We start from the raw sequence: 12,451 nt of genomic DNA, 5'->3' as shown, positions 1-12,451 counted from the left end.
GACGACTGATCCGGGTACATGAAAGAATGAATGGGGCCATGTATCGTGAGATTTTGAGTGCAAACCTCCTTCCATCAGCAAGGGCATTGAAGATGAAACGTGGCTGGGTCTTTCAACATGACAATGATCCAAAGCACACCGCCAGGGCAACGAAGGAGTGGCTTTGTAAGAAGCATTTCAAGGTCCTGGAGTGGCCTAGCCAGTCTCCAGATCTCAACCCTATAGAAAACCTTTGGAGGGAGTTGAAAGTCCGTGTTGCCAAGCGAAAAGCCAAAAACATCACTGCTCTAGAGGAGATCTGCATGGAGGAATGGGCCAACATACCAACAACAGTGTGTGGCAACCTTGTGAAGACTTACAGAAAACGTTTGACCTCTGTCATTGCCAACAAAGGATATATTACAAATTATTGAGATGAAATTTTGTTTCTGACCAAATACTTATTTTTCACCATAATATGCAAATAAAATGTTAAAAAAACAGACAATGTGATTTTCTGGATTTTTTTTTCTCAGTTTGTCTCCCATAGTTGAGGTCTACCTATGATGTAAATTACAGACGCCTCTCATCTTTTTAAGTGGTGGAACTTGCACTATTGCTGACTGACTAAATACTTTTTTGCCCCACTGTATATCATTTTTTTATGTTTTGGCGCATTTATAAGATAAAAACTATTTTATAGAAAAAATAATTATTTTTGCATCGCTTTATTCTCAGGACTATAACTTTTTTATTTTTTTGCTGATGATGCTGTATGGCGGCTCATTTTATGCGGGACAAGATGAAGCTTTCAGCGGTATAATGGTTATTTATATCTGTCTTTTTGATCGCGTGTTATTCCACTTTTTGTTCAGCGGTATGACAATAAAGCGTTGTTTTTTGCCTCATTTTTTTTTTCTTACGGTGTTTACTGAAGGGGTTAACTAGTGGGTCAGTTTTATAGGTCGGGCCGTTACGGACGCGGCGATACTAAATATATGTAATATACGAAAACGTGGAAACTCCAGCTCAAAAAATGGTGAAAATCTTTATTAGTCCATCTTCATTTAAAAGGACATCCTTACAGGTTACTAAGGACACCGGTGGTTACATGAATGTAGGCAACGTGTTTCGATCACGCAGGATCTTATTCATCGCGTTGCTGCGGGGGGCTCAGCAAAGCCCGCAGGGAGCCCCCTCCCTGCGCGATGCTTTTCTGCACCGCCGGCACATCGCGATCATGTTTGATCGCGGTGTGCCGGGGGTTAGTGTGCCGGGAGCGGTCCGTGACCGCTCCTGGCACATAGTGCCGGATGTCAGCTGCGATAGGCAGCTGACACCCGGCCGCAATTGGCCGCGTTCCCCCCGTGAGCGCCGCCGATCGCGCTGGACATACTATCCCGTCCGTGGTCATAGGGGCCCACCTGTTATGGACCTGGTGGTTAGGAGCACCTGGAACGACCTGATGGTTAAACTCACACAGGACAAGCTCTGGGAAGTGGAAACTCTGCTGACCGCAACCCCTAATCCTATCACACAACTAGAAATAGCCGTGGAGCGTACCTAACTCTGCCTAGACACCTCTTCACAGCCTAAGAGCTAACTAGCCCTAGAGATAGAAAATAAAGCCTACCTTGCCTCAGAGAAATTCCCCAAAGGAAAAGGCAGCCCCCCACATATATTGACTGTGAGTAAAGATGAAAGTCACAAACACAGAAATGAACAGGTTTCAGCAAAGGGAGGCCAGACTTACTAAACAGACTGAGGATAGGAAAGGTATCTTTGCGGTCAGCACAAAAAACTACAAAAAGACCACGCAAAGTGAGCAAAAAGACCTCCGCACCGACTCACGGTGCGGAGGTGCCACTCTGCCTCCCAGAGCTTCCAGCTAGCAAGGCAAAATCATGATAGCAAGCTGGACAAGGAAACAATGAACAAATAATTAACTAGCAGGGACTTAGCTTCTACAGGAGTAGACAGGTCACCAGAAAGATCCAAGAGCGAACTGAACCAGTACAAGAACATTGACAGCTGGCATGGAGTAACGATCTGAGTGGAGTTAAATAGAACAGCCAGCCAAAGAATAAACTACGTCACCTGTGGAAGGAACCTCAGAAGCAGCAGCTCCATTCACAGCCACCAGAGGCAGTCCATGGACAGAACTCGCTGAAGTACCATTCATGACCACAGGAGGGAGTTCGATAACAGAATTCACAACACCCACCCCACCTCGACGGGATAGTACGTCGATGTCAGAAAGGGGTTAAAAACCTGATCATCTGTATAGTACCTGTATAAGCAGGGTTCAGAGAGGGAATATCCATGTGGACATGCTGGATGAAACAGCTTAAGTGCAAATGACCCACAAAGGAGTAAAGGTAGTGCCTGTAGCCGTTTTTATGTTGAAAAGACCATTATGACAAAAAAGGTTTAGTCCAAAGTAGGCAATCCCTTAAAAGAAAAACCAAGAATATTAAACCAATTAACTTCTGCCCATTGAATTAGTGTGCCTTAGATTGCATTTATAAATATTATAATGTTGTGACACCAGTTTGGGTGACGGTCACCACTTTCCTAATAGCATAACAGTGGCTTTACACTGAGGCAGTATAAGTAAAGCTAATTTATAGAAACCTGCCCCGAGCAAAGTAAATGCGTGCATGTGCTGCCTGAGCAACTTGTTCTTAATATGTCACAGAAATCTTTGGGTGATGTGCAGCATATAGCCCTTGACAAAAAATTGAAATGAGTATTTTTTCATTTAATTAGCCAAACATGGCCTCCATCAAAGTGGGACAGAGAAGTGCTTGAAGCAATTATGCTCCCCAATTAGCATAGATATAGTGACCCGCTTGGCACCACACCTCATTGTAATGTATGCTGTCTTACACAATCAGGTTGAGATGGTTGAATTTTTTTTCCTAGTATGGAGTTTATGCATAGCAGATTTTACTGTTTTACCACACGCTATAATACTCCTATGTAAGGAGTGTTCATTCTACTCAAGCTATTAAACCAATTTTTAGCTTGGTTCAATCTTTCTTTTTAGTGAATATCAATTTTTAATACTAAATTATTTCTATTTCAATCCTGTACTGCTGAGGTTATAGAATATACCATATTAAGGGTTAGAGCTCCATTTTATCTACAGAGCTTTAAGTCATGTGCATTGACATAAAGCTAAAAAAATTCTACTTCCTGAAGCTACCACTAGAGGGAGCTCAATAACTCCAGCTTTATTAGCTCCTTGACTTAAAATGAGGTACGTGTATGTGTGCAGTCATGGAGTTGGCATCTGTCTCTAACAGCAGTGGTCTAAGCTGAGGTCCGATTGCTGTTACTTAGTCTGTGACATTGGCATTTAATTGGGGCGGTTCAGTCATCCAGAAAGCTACCCATGATGTGTTCACAGTATACGGAATAGCATTGCCTACTAAAGGCCCTTTCGTCGACGACATCTTTACATTCATCTAAATCTCAGCAAGGAGCTAAAGATAAGCCAAAGGCTTTATGAGATATGGAAATTTTATATAATATAAGCAATCAAATGATCACAGGTTAAATCCCTTAAGAAAACTAAAAAATGAAAAAAGTTTTGAATAAGTTATAAATAAAAACTCTTTATATATTTATAATTTAAAATTTGAGTCGCCTCTCTTTTCTTACATTAAAAAAAAACAAAAAAAAACATATTTGGTTTCTCCACATCTGTAAAAGTCCAGTCTATCAAAATATGAAATTTATGACCCAAACGGTAAACACTAGGCTTAATGAGCTCAAAGGATATAGGATATCTATCTAATACTTACTATTTTAATATACAGTTAATGCTGAAAAATGATCATTCACTTTAGGCATCACTCAGATGTCTGTTTTCATGTAAGTGTTCTGTGAGTGTTTTTCATGGATAGAACACAACGCGTACCAATATAGGCCGTGGAGATGTTCACAGGTCTGTGTTTTTTTTCAGACTGTGTGTCCACGGGACAATCACTGAGAAATGTCTGTTTGTGATTGAAATCTTGGATCAAAACTTCCCATACAAGTCTATGGGTTCCTGAAAATCATGGAGAGCACACGGATGACATCAGTATACAGTCCGTGTGTGACCGGCATTGACATTTGTAATTTATTTTTATATTTGCTTGAAATCAAAGACTTCTTAATGAGGTCTTAAAGGTTTTTTGTGAACAGATTTCCTCAGCTTTGTGACAAGTTACAAGGATAAAAAAGTGAGCTGGTCAAGGTGGGCTGCTCCAAGGTGTGCTGCTCCAAGGTGTGCTGCTCAAGGTGGGCTGCTCCAAGGTGGGCTGCTCCAAGGTGTGCTGCTCCAAGGTGTGCTGCTCAAGGTGGGCTGCTCTAAGGTGGGCAGCTCCAAGGTGGGCTGCTCCAAGGTATGCTGCTCCAGGGTGTGCTGCTCCAAGGTGTGTTGCTCTAAGGTGGGCTGCTCCAAAGTGTGCTGCTCCAAGGTGTTCTGCTCCAAGGTGGGCTGCTCCAAGGTGTGCTGCTCCAAGGTGGGCTGCTCAAAAGTGGGCTGCTTCAAGTTGGGCTGGTCCAAGGTGGGCTGGTCTAAGGTGGGCTGGTCCAAGGTGAGCTGCTCTAAGGTGGGCAGCTCCAAGGTGTGCTGGTCCAAGGTGTGCTGGTCCAAGGTGGGCTGCTCCAAGGTGGGCTGCTCCAAAGTGTATTGCCCCAAGGGGGGCTGCTCCAAAGTGGACTGCTCCAAGGAAAGCTGCTCCAAGGCGGGCTGCTCCGGTGACGCCTCTTCATCACAGCTCTATACTTTGTAGTGATGACGTTATAACTACAAGTTGACGTGCTCCTCTTTTCTCTACGTCTGGTATTGTTAGTATTCCTGGTTGTATTTATTGGTTTAATTTTTGCATCCACTTTCTGTTATTAAATTGCCTTGTAAAAACTTATATGCTCTTTTTTTTTAATAAGTTATACATCTTTTGTGGGTCCTAGGTTTCATATTGTTTTGTGCATGAAGGGGGAGTGTGTCTGTGCCAATGCAGTTGTCCAGGTTTTGCCCCACGGGTATCAAGCTCTCTTTTTAACTGTTTTGAAATATTTGGTCCTGCATGTGCAGTTTTGAATAAAGCGTATTACTTTTGATTTCATCTTATACTTTGTGCTGTGTATTCTTTATATTTGTGACCTAATTACACACCGTATTTTCTCTTGTCTGTCACGACTACAGTGTATAAATGGTAGAGGTATAAAACACATGTACAACAACAGTGCAGCTGGAGTACATAGTAACCAGACAGTTCTCAATGGTCCAAAAGGGGATGTTCTCCAGCATTAAAGGAAAGTATTTAACATTTAGCCTTTAATCGTGTGGAATAACAAAATTGGGAGAATGGGCACACATTAAAAAAGAAAACCCATAACTCTTATGCATTTCAGGTAGAAAAATCCTTAATCATAGCTATGACATGCATTGTCAGAAGCTGAGCATAATAAACTATTTAATCTAAGGACAACTCACCCTAAGAAAAGGTAACCATGTGGCTTGAGTCCCTATGGGTATTTCGCCCGACTTCCTCACTTTTAAATCCAACTCAACTGGAGCTTTCACCAGGTCAAATATTGTCATTTGTTGCTCTTATTTCCCACTGCTCCTCTAACTATTCCGCTTTTTTCTTTTTTTTTAAATCCGCCATACCTTTCCATACATATGAACCTTTTTATTTAGTGCAAAATTTTATTTTCTTTACCAAGAGGGTGTGGATCACAGGGTAATAATGCAGAGTATGCTAAAGATCAACCCAAGAGGATCTTGTGAGCCGCATCCCCTTGTAAAGACCATAAAAACTAACACCAAATAAAAAGGTCCATATTTCTGGAATTATATGGCAGATTAAAAAAAAACAAAAAAAAACAAAACAAAACAGAAAACATCTGGATACACCTAGTAACAATGGTAATAAAATTAAGAGCAAAAACTTGTCACTTTTCACCTGGTCACAGGTCCTCTTTAAATTTAGGCTGGAATCACACAAACCCTCTCTATTTTTTGCAGTATTTAAGTCTTTTTTTCACACATCATTATTATTGTTTGTCTTCACAAAAAGGTCCATTTTTTTAATCAGTGTGCTGTATACATTTTTCATTCCTTTTTGGGCCATTTGTCTGTTTTTACTATCCAATTGTCATACATTTTTCTCACATGCAAAAAAAAAAAAAAAAGCAAAGACGCCCAAGCCTGGCATTTGAATGGGAGAGCCCTGTCCACAAAACAGAACAGAGCAGGACGTTTCTTATGTTTTGAAGCGGACTATAAGTCATAAAAAAACTTGACATATGAATTGCCCCATATAATATAATGTGTCAGTGAGCTGTCAGTGGGAAACACTCCCAGCACGCATATAGTAGGACAAACACTGATGTGTGAATTGATGTTTTTCACATAATTTTTAAGTTCAAAAAACGGTAAGAACAGATGCTAAATCTATAGTAAAATATTGTACAGTTTAGAATTTTAGTTTTTTTTTTTTAGCGGGTCACCAAAGTTTTAAAGCATAAAAAGTAGTAGCACAAAGAAACGTAATAAAATGTTCTTTCGTTACACAACGCTAGGAGAACTGTCATAATTATAGAAATGCATCCAGTTGCCCAATTTGTTGGACATGTTTATTTTCCTGCCACGTACCATGTTTGGGTTTTATCTGCTATTTGGGAGTTAGATTGAACATTGTATTTTTTTTTCCATCAGTAATATCAATGGGTATTGAAGAGTCAATTGGTAATTGATATTCACTGGTACAAACATTTTTAGAGCATATCTCCATTTTGGCCTGTATGTTTTACTGATAGAAAGAACTCAATTTTCACTGTTCATCTGATTTACAAATGAACTTTATGGTCCATTAGCGCAAAGCATTCACCAATAAATGTTTTCCTGGCAGCAATATTATTCCGCTTATTGAGATTCAAGTTGACACCAAAGAACGGAAGGATAAAACTATGCATCCATATCCAAACATAGCAGATTATTCAGATTTCAAAGTATGAATGAACAATCTTTGATGACCAATGATTTTTTTCAGTGTTTCCCCTTAGCTTATTTATATGGGTAAAATTATTATTACAAGCACTTATAAATTATACATAAATTATAATCACGTCTTAGCTGGCCTTAGGGTATGTGTACGTACATTGTTAAGTCGAATTCTTCCTGGAATCTGTTTTAAAAAGCGGTATAAAACTACTGCAAATAAATGAACATAATGAATAGCCATGTAAAAATGATATTGCTGTGCACATATTGTCTTTCATTACCACTTCTAACCACTTCAGGGTTAGTAAAGTGTGAAGGGGTTAAAAGAAGTAGCATGTGCAGTCAATGGGCGGCTTCTGCTAGGAGGCTGCTGGCTAGTTAACATGAATAGCAGATACATACCACAAAAATAACAAAAAACTTCCAGTGAAGCCAATTCAGGAAAAAGACCACTGGCATTTTACTGAATTGGGTTTGTCTACGATTACCTTAAATACTTTGTGTACACAAACATTTAAAGTATATTACTTGTGATTAAATAAAAAATGGTTAAAAAAAAGCCAGGAATAAGGTTTATTTGGTGTATTACCCTTATGAGTTTGAGAGTTGAACCCCAGCTGACCACTTTCCTTATAACCTGAGAATAATTATTAATAGTTATTTATCATACAAAATAAAGATTTTATCACAGAAAAATAGCATTTTGTATTCTCCATAGAAAGATCCACTCTGATGACATAGCACTATTAGAGCAGTTCTATCTCTTACCTAAATGTTTCTGAGACTCAGTTTACAGTTGGTGAGAACCAACAAATACTTATTCATGTGATTTCCAAGTCTCTCCAAAGATATCTGGAGTGTCCGTTTATTTATAATCTTCATGAGGATAGGCTTACCGTGCATACATTTGGGCATTTCTAACATGATAACAAATAGCAGAATTCAAATTAAATAATAAGAAAAGACACACTATGTTCACCCAGCTTCTCATGCCCCTCATGGCCAAGGCTCTCCCCACCCAAGCATGAGAACTGCAAAGAAAAATATGAAGCCATCACGCCTGGGTTGGGAGACCGGCCATCCAATCTAAGCAGTGCTCTCCAATCTCGGTCCAATTTATACGTCTGTCTGAGTGCGCCCCTTCAGTGTATTGTCATGAGAACTACAGTCGTATGTAAAAGTTTTGGAACCCCTGGTCAAGATTACTGTTATTCTGAACAGTTAAGCAAGTTGAAAATGAAATGATCTGTAAAAGCGTTAACGTTAAAGATGACACATTTCCATTGTATTTTAGGCAAAAAAAAAATTTTTTTTTGCATTTTAAAAAATACAAAAAGGAAAATGGGCCAGTACAAAAGTTTGAACACCCTTGGAGATGTGTGTGGTCAGATAACTTTGACCAAGATTTCAGACCTTAATTAGCCTGTTAGGGTTATGGCTTGTTCACTATAATCATTAGAAAAGGCCAGGTGATGCAAATTTCCCATCTTTATAAAAGACCAGCCTCCATTAACCTTGTACCAAAAACAGCAGTCATGGGTTCTTCTAAGCAGGGTGGGCTTCCCAGGATACAGCAAAGCTGTTAACAAGGAAAGCAGCCAACACCAAACATGTCAGATGAACTTTTAGGCTACTTTCACACTAGCGTCGTGCACTGCACGTCGCTATGCGTCGTTTTGTAGAAAATACGCATCCTGCAAAAGTGCTTGCAGGATGCGTTTTTTCTCCATTGACTTGCATTAGCATCGCATTGCGACGCTTTGCCACACATCGCAACCATCGTGCGATGGTTGCGCCATGTTGTGGCGGACCGTCGGCTGCAAGAAACGTTACATGTAAAATGCATCCGCTGCCCCCGTTGTGCGGCGCATTCACTGCTAGCGTCGGTACGTCGGCCCGACGCACTGCGACGGGCCAAGTACGACGCTAGTGTGAAAGTAGCCTTACTGACAAATTTAGATTAAATTAATTTAACTCACACACACCTAGCCAAGACTGACCAGGTCCACTGCTATAATTTACCTAATCATGCATCCATCTAGTGTGGTCACCTGAGACTCTGGAACAATCAAATGAATGTCAGGGGTAGCCTATTGGTGATGCAGCACAGCAGCTCAAAAACTTAACGAAATTACTCTAAACCCACTTCTCCCCATTGGTGGTTAAATGAGTACTGCTCAGCTGGAGTTGACACACGTGGTGGAGAGAAGAAAACCTCCTAGTTAGAATCCAGTTATCGATTTAGTTCTGCACTAAACCGTGTATCCCAATTAAGGGCGTACAGGTAAATTCACACAAAGAATCATTTATATACCATGGTGTTCACTTTAAGAACCACGTGAACACAATGGGACATCTGTCCGGAACATCTCTGCATACTCCAGTAGATTCTGCTTTACTGCTGTGGTCTCTAAAAGGCACTAGTGGCTCAGGAAGATGAGTCTGCTGTACACTGGTGCTATCAATTCCCCTTATCTGCCTGTCTGAGTTTGGCACCAAATTAACTGTGTGCTTGTGCATGCTCCCACACTGATTCCTGTAGTGGGCATGAGTTACCGACCTGGGTATGGTCACTGTAACGCTGCAAAGTTTCCATCCACCAGGCGTGCGTGAGTCTCCAGCCAGCATTTGGTACCGCTGCAGACTTGCTGGAGGGCCCTCCAACTGTGTCTCTGATACCGGCTCATGGGGATTTTGGTTCTGCTCTCTCCTGCTGAAGTTGTTGTGAGATATGGGAAAATTATATCTAATTTTGATATCTATTAGAATTCCCTATCAGATACAGTTTGGCCCAAAAATACTTGCTCCAAACTCAGCCCCCACCCCTCAGGCCAAAAGGGAAGTCAAATACACCTCAAACAATAGGACCTCATTATCCAGGGCAAACAAATGGCTTTTTTTCAATTAGCTCAAGCAAATAGGCCTTTGAAACTCTCTCCAGGGGGGCCCAAAAGGCATAGACCCTGTGCCCCCAGCACCAAGTCCAGCAATTATCATAGGGGTGTGAACTCTTGTGCAGTTACCAGTGAACTGGCTTCCTTTGTGGGACTGAGGCTGACACACAGATGTATTAGCACGACAGATGCCGGCACAAGGCTCTGAGATGTTTAATCTAGAAAATGACCTATAATAAAAGAGTGCAATATCTCTGAACCTAGTCGAACACATAATTGCAATCTACATTCCTTTCCCCACAAGCCCATACCATGCAGCCACCTCTAGAACTTTGCGTTATTGAGTTATAAAGCATAGCTACCAGGAATTAAATATGATAGCCGTATTTGGTCTCCCTGCACAGATAAAATTCTGCAGAAGCCAGTGGTGCTGCCGCCGTCCCATTTAGAGCTTCAGGCGGAAAGTTATGGGCATCCACGGTTCTAGCTGGAAAACCATGCTCTCACATATGGGAGGAGAGAGGCTGCACAGCCCAGGGGTTGGTGCAGCCTGTGGAAGGTTAGCAGCCTAGGGGATAATAGGCAGCTCCTCATTTTGGACTTAGTTTTTTAGGAGGCCCGTTAGCTGATGCGGCCAGAGAATTACGTAACAAAGATTTGGACCTGTGACTCATCAGCGCCTTTCTGTGGTCACATGCTACATAACACGATAATTGTAATCTATCTGTACCCTACCCTTGTACTACACTCCTGACTGTATACTTGTATATTTGTTCTTGTGTAATATATATATATATATATATATATATATATACCTGTTTCTTTCTAGTGCGCCTTTCGTTGATTAAATATAAAATTAATCTTGGGCTGTTGTTTTATCTCAATTCACGAATCTCCACATCCGCCCGCTCGGTTGGTTATTATACTCTACCCCGGGGTTGGTTTCTGACCTGATATAAGCCTGTGATCGGACGGGGCTTATCTCTAGCGAGGAACTGGTGGCAGTATACCATACTGTGTTAATGAGGAACTCTAACAGTGATGGCCGGGAGGTTTATATATATATATATATATATATATATATATATATATATATATTTATATATATATATCCCCAGCATGGACTGGTAATATATCCCCCTCACTGGGAGCTCATACCTATAGGGGAAGCCTTTACGGTGACTATTTGCCCTCGGTGCAGTTCCCTGACTGACATAGGGTAAGTGGTGGTGCCGCAGAGCCAATCCCTGCTGGGTCATTCTCTCCCCTCCCCAGAGGTGAATGAACTCGACACACACCCCTTCCCCTGTGCGATCCGTCACAGTTGTCAATGCAAACTTCTTTCCTGTCTGTGGAATTGCAACAGAACAGTATACTTGGTTATCCAGCGTAGTCTTTATCTCCCTAGGACACATGGCTCTGTGGATGGTGCTGGATGGAGATGTAATATGCCCTCCTTCTTCTAACGCTCACCTTCTTCTTTCCAAGTTGGCCACGATTTGCTCTTTACTGTGATGCACTTCCTCCTATTTGTTTGCACCTCTTTTTCCCCGGGCTCCGTCTGGTGCTGCCAAAGGGCAGGCCAAACCAGCAGAACAGAGTCTTTTTAACATGGCACAAGTTTCTGCTACAGAGGAGCTGTTTTTATGTCTCCTCACTGAACTGGATATATATATAGATAGATAGATAGATAGATAGATAGATAGATAGATAGATAGATAGATATAGATATATATAGATATCTATCCTGTACACAAGTCCCAACAAGAGTCTATATAGGAGTAACAGGGGAAATAGTGGTCCCCTGTGGCTGGTGGTTAGTACTGCTGTCAATTGTGTTATTAATGTCCATGTTATTGAAGCAGAACATCAGCTGTTAATCGAATGTTAGTTTAATGCAAACGGTTAATGGTGGGTGACGGTCAATAGCATATTCCCCAACACCTCACATAAACCCAGACAGAAGAAGACCCCTGTGCAAGAACAATATATTTGCCCTTTGCAGTATAAAGCTCATCGTAATACACCACTTTAGGCTTCTGTGACAAAAAGCTTCTTGCTGAAGGTGGAAATGGCACCCCTTATATGTGGGCCTACTATGCAGGTGCACAGTTTGCACTAATGGAAAGTCAGCCCCCGGTGTTGCCCATTTTTCATTATTCATGGCACATTTGATTTTTTTTGTGTATGCAGTATGGGCCAAAAATGGAGGAAAGTCAAAGCTAGTATACTAATATTAAATGGTCAATATTTCAATCATATGCAAAAAACATCTGATGTGTGAATGAGGCCTAGCATATTTGTAAACTCTAGGTAAACAATTTATTTTCTTTTTCAGAATTTATTGCCACGATGACAAGTTGGAAAATGAAGTGGCTACAAAAGTTTCAAAGCAGAGACCAGGTATTTATTGGATAATAGAATAGCTCACATGATCTGCTTTCCAGAAGCTGAAGGTTATGGCAGCCTGTATTGGGTGATGGGTGGAAGCAGAGAGGCTGTTGTAATGCGCTCCTCTGAGTCCTTCATTCTCAGAATACAGGCTGCTGAAAAGGACTCGTATTCTGCTAATGGC

General features: G+C 41.1%; 1 long non-coding RNA gene across 1 annotated transcript in view; it reads left to right on the top strand.

Moving 5' to 3' along the window:
• Positions 1-12,451, top strand: part of LOC138664793 (uncharacterized) — a 91,715-nt gene that overhangs the window by 34,776 nt on the left and 44,488 nt on the right. Inside the window, exon 4 of the long non-coding RNA XR_011318389.1 lies at positions 12,215-12,279. This is a non-coding gene — a long non-coding RNA (uncharacterized lncRNA). The remainder of the gene's footprint in view (positions 1-12,214; positions 12,280-12,451) is intronic.

Source organism: Ranitomeya imitator, chromosome 1 (assembly GCF_032444005.1).
Source record: "Ranitomeya imitator isolate aRanImi1 chromosome 1, aRanImi1.pri, whole genome shotgun sequence".
NCBI classification, from domain to species: Eukaryota; Metazoa; Chordata; class Amphibia; order Anura; family Dendrobatidae; genus Ranitomeya; species Ranitomeya imitator.
This window is presented reverse-complemented; position numbering and strand designations above follow the sequence as displayed.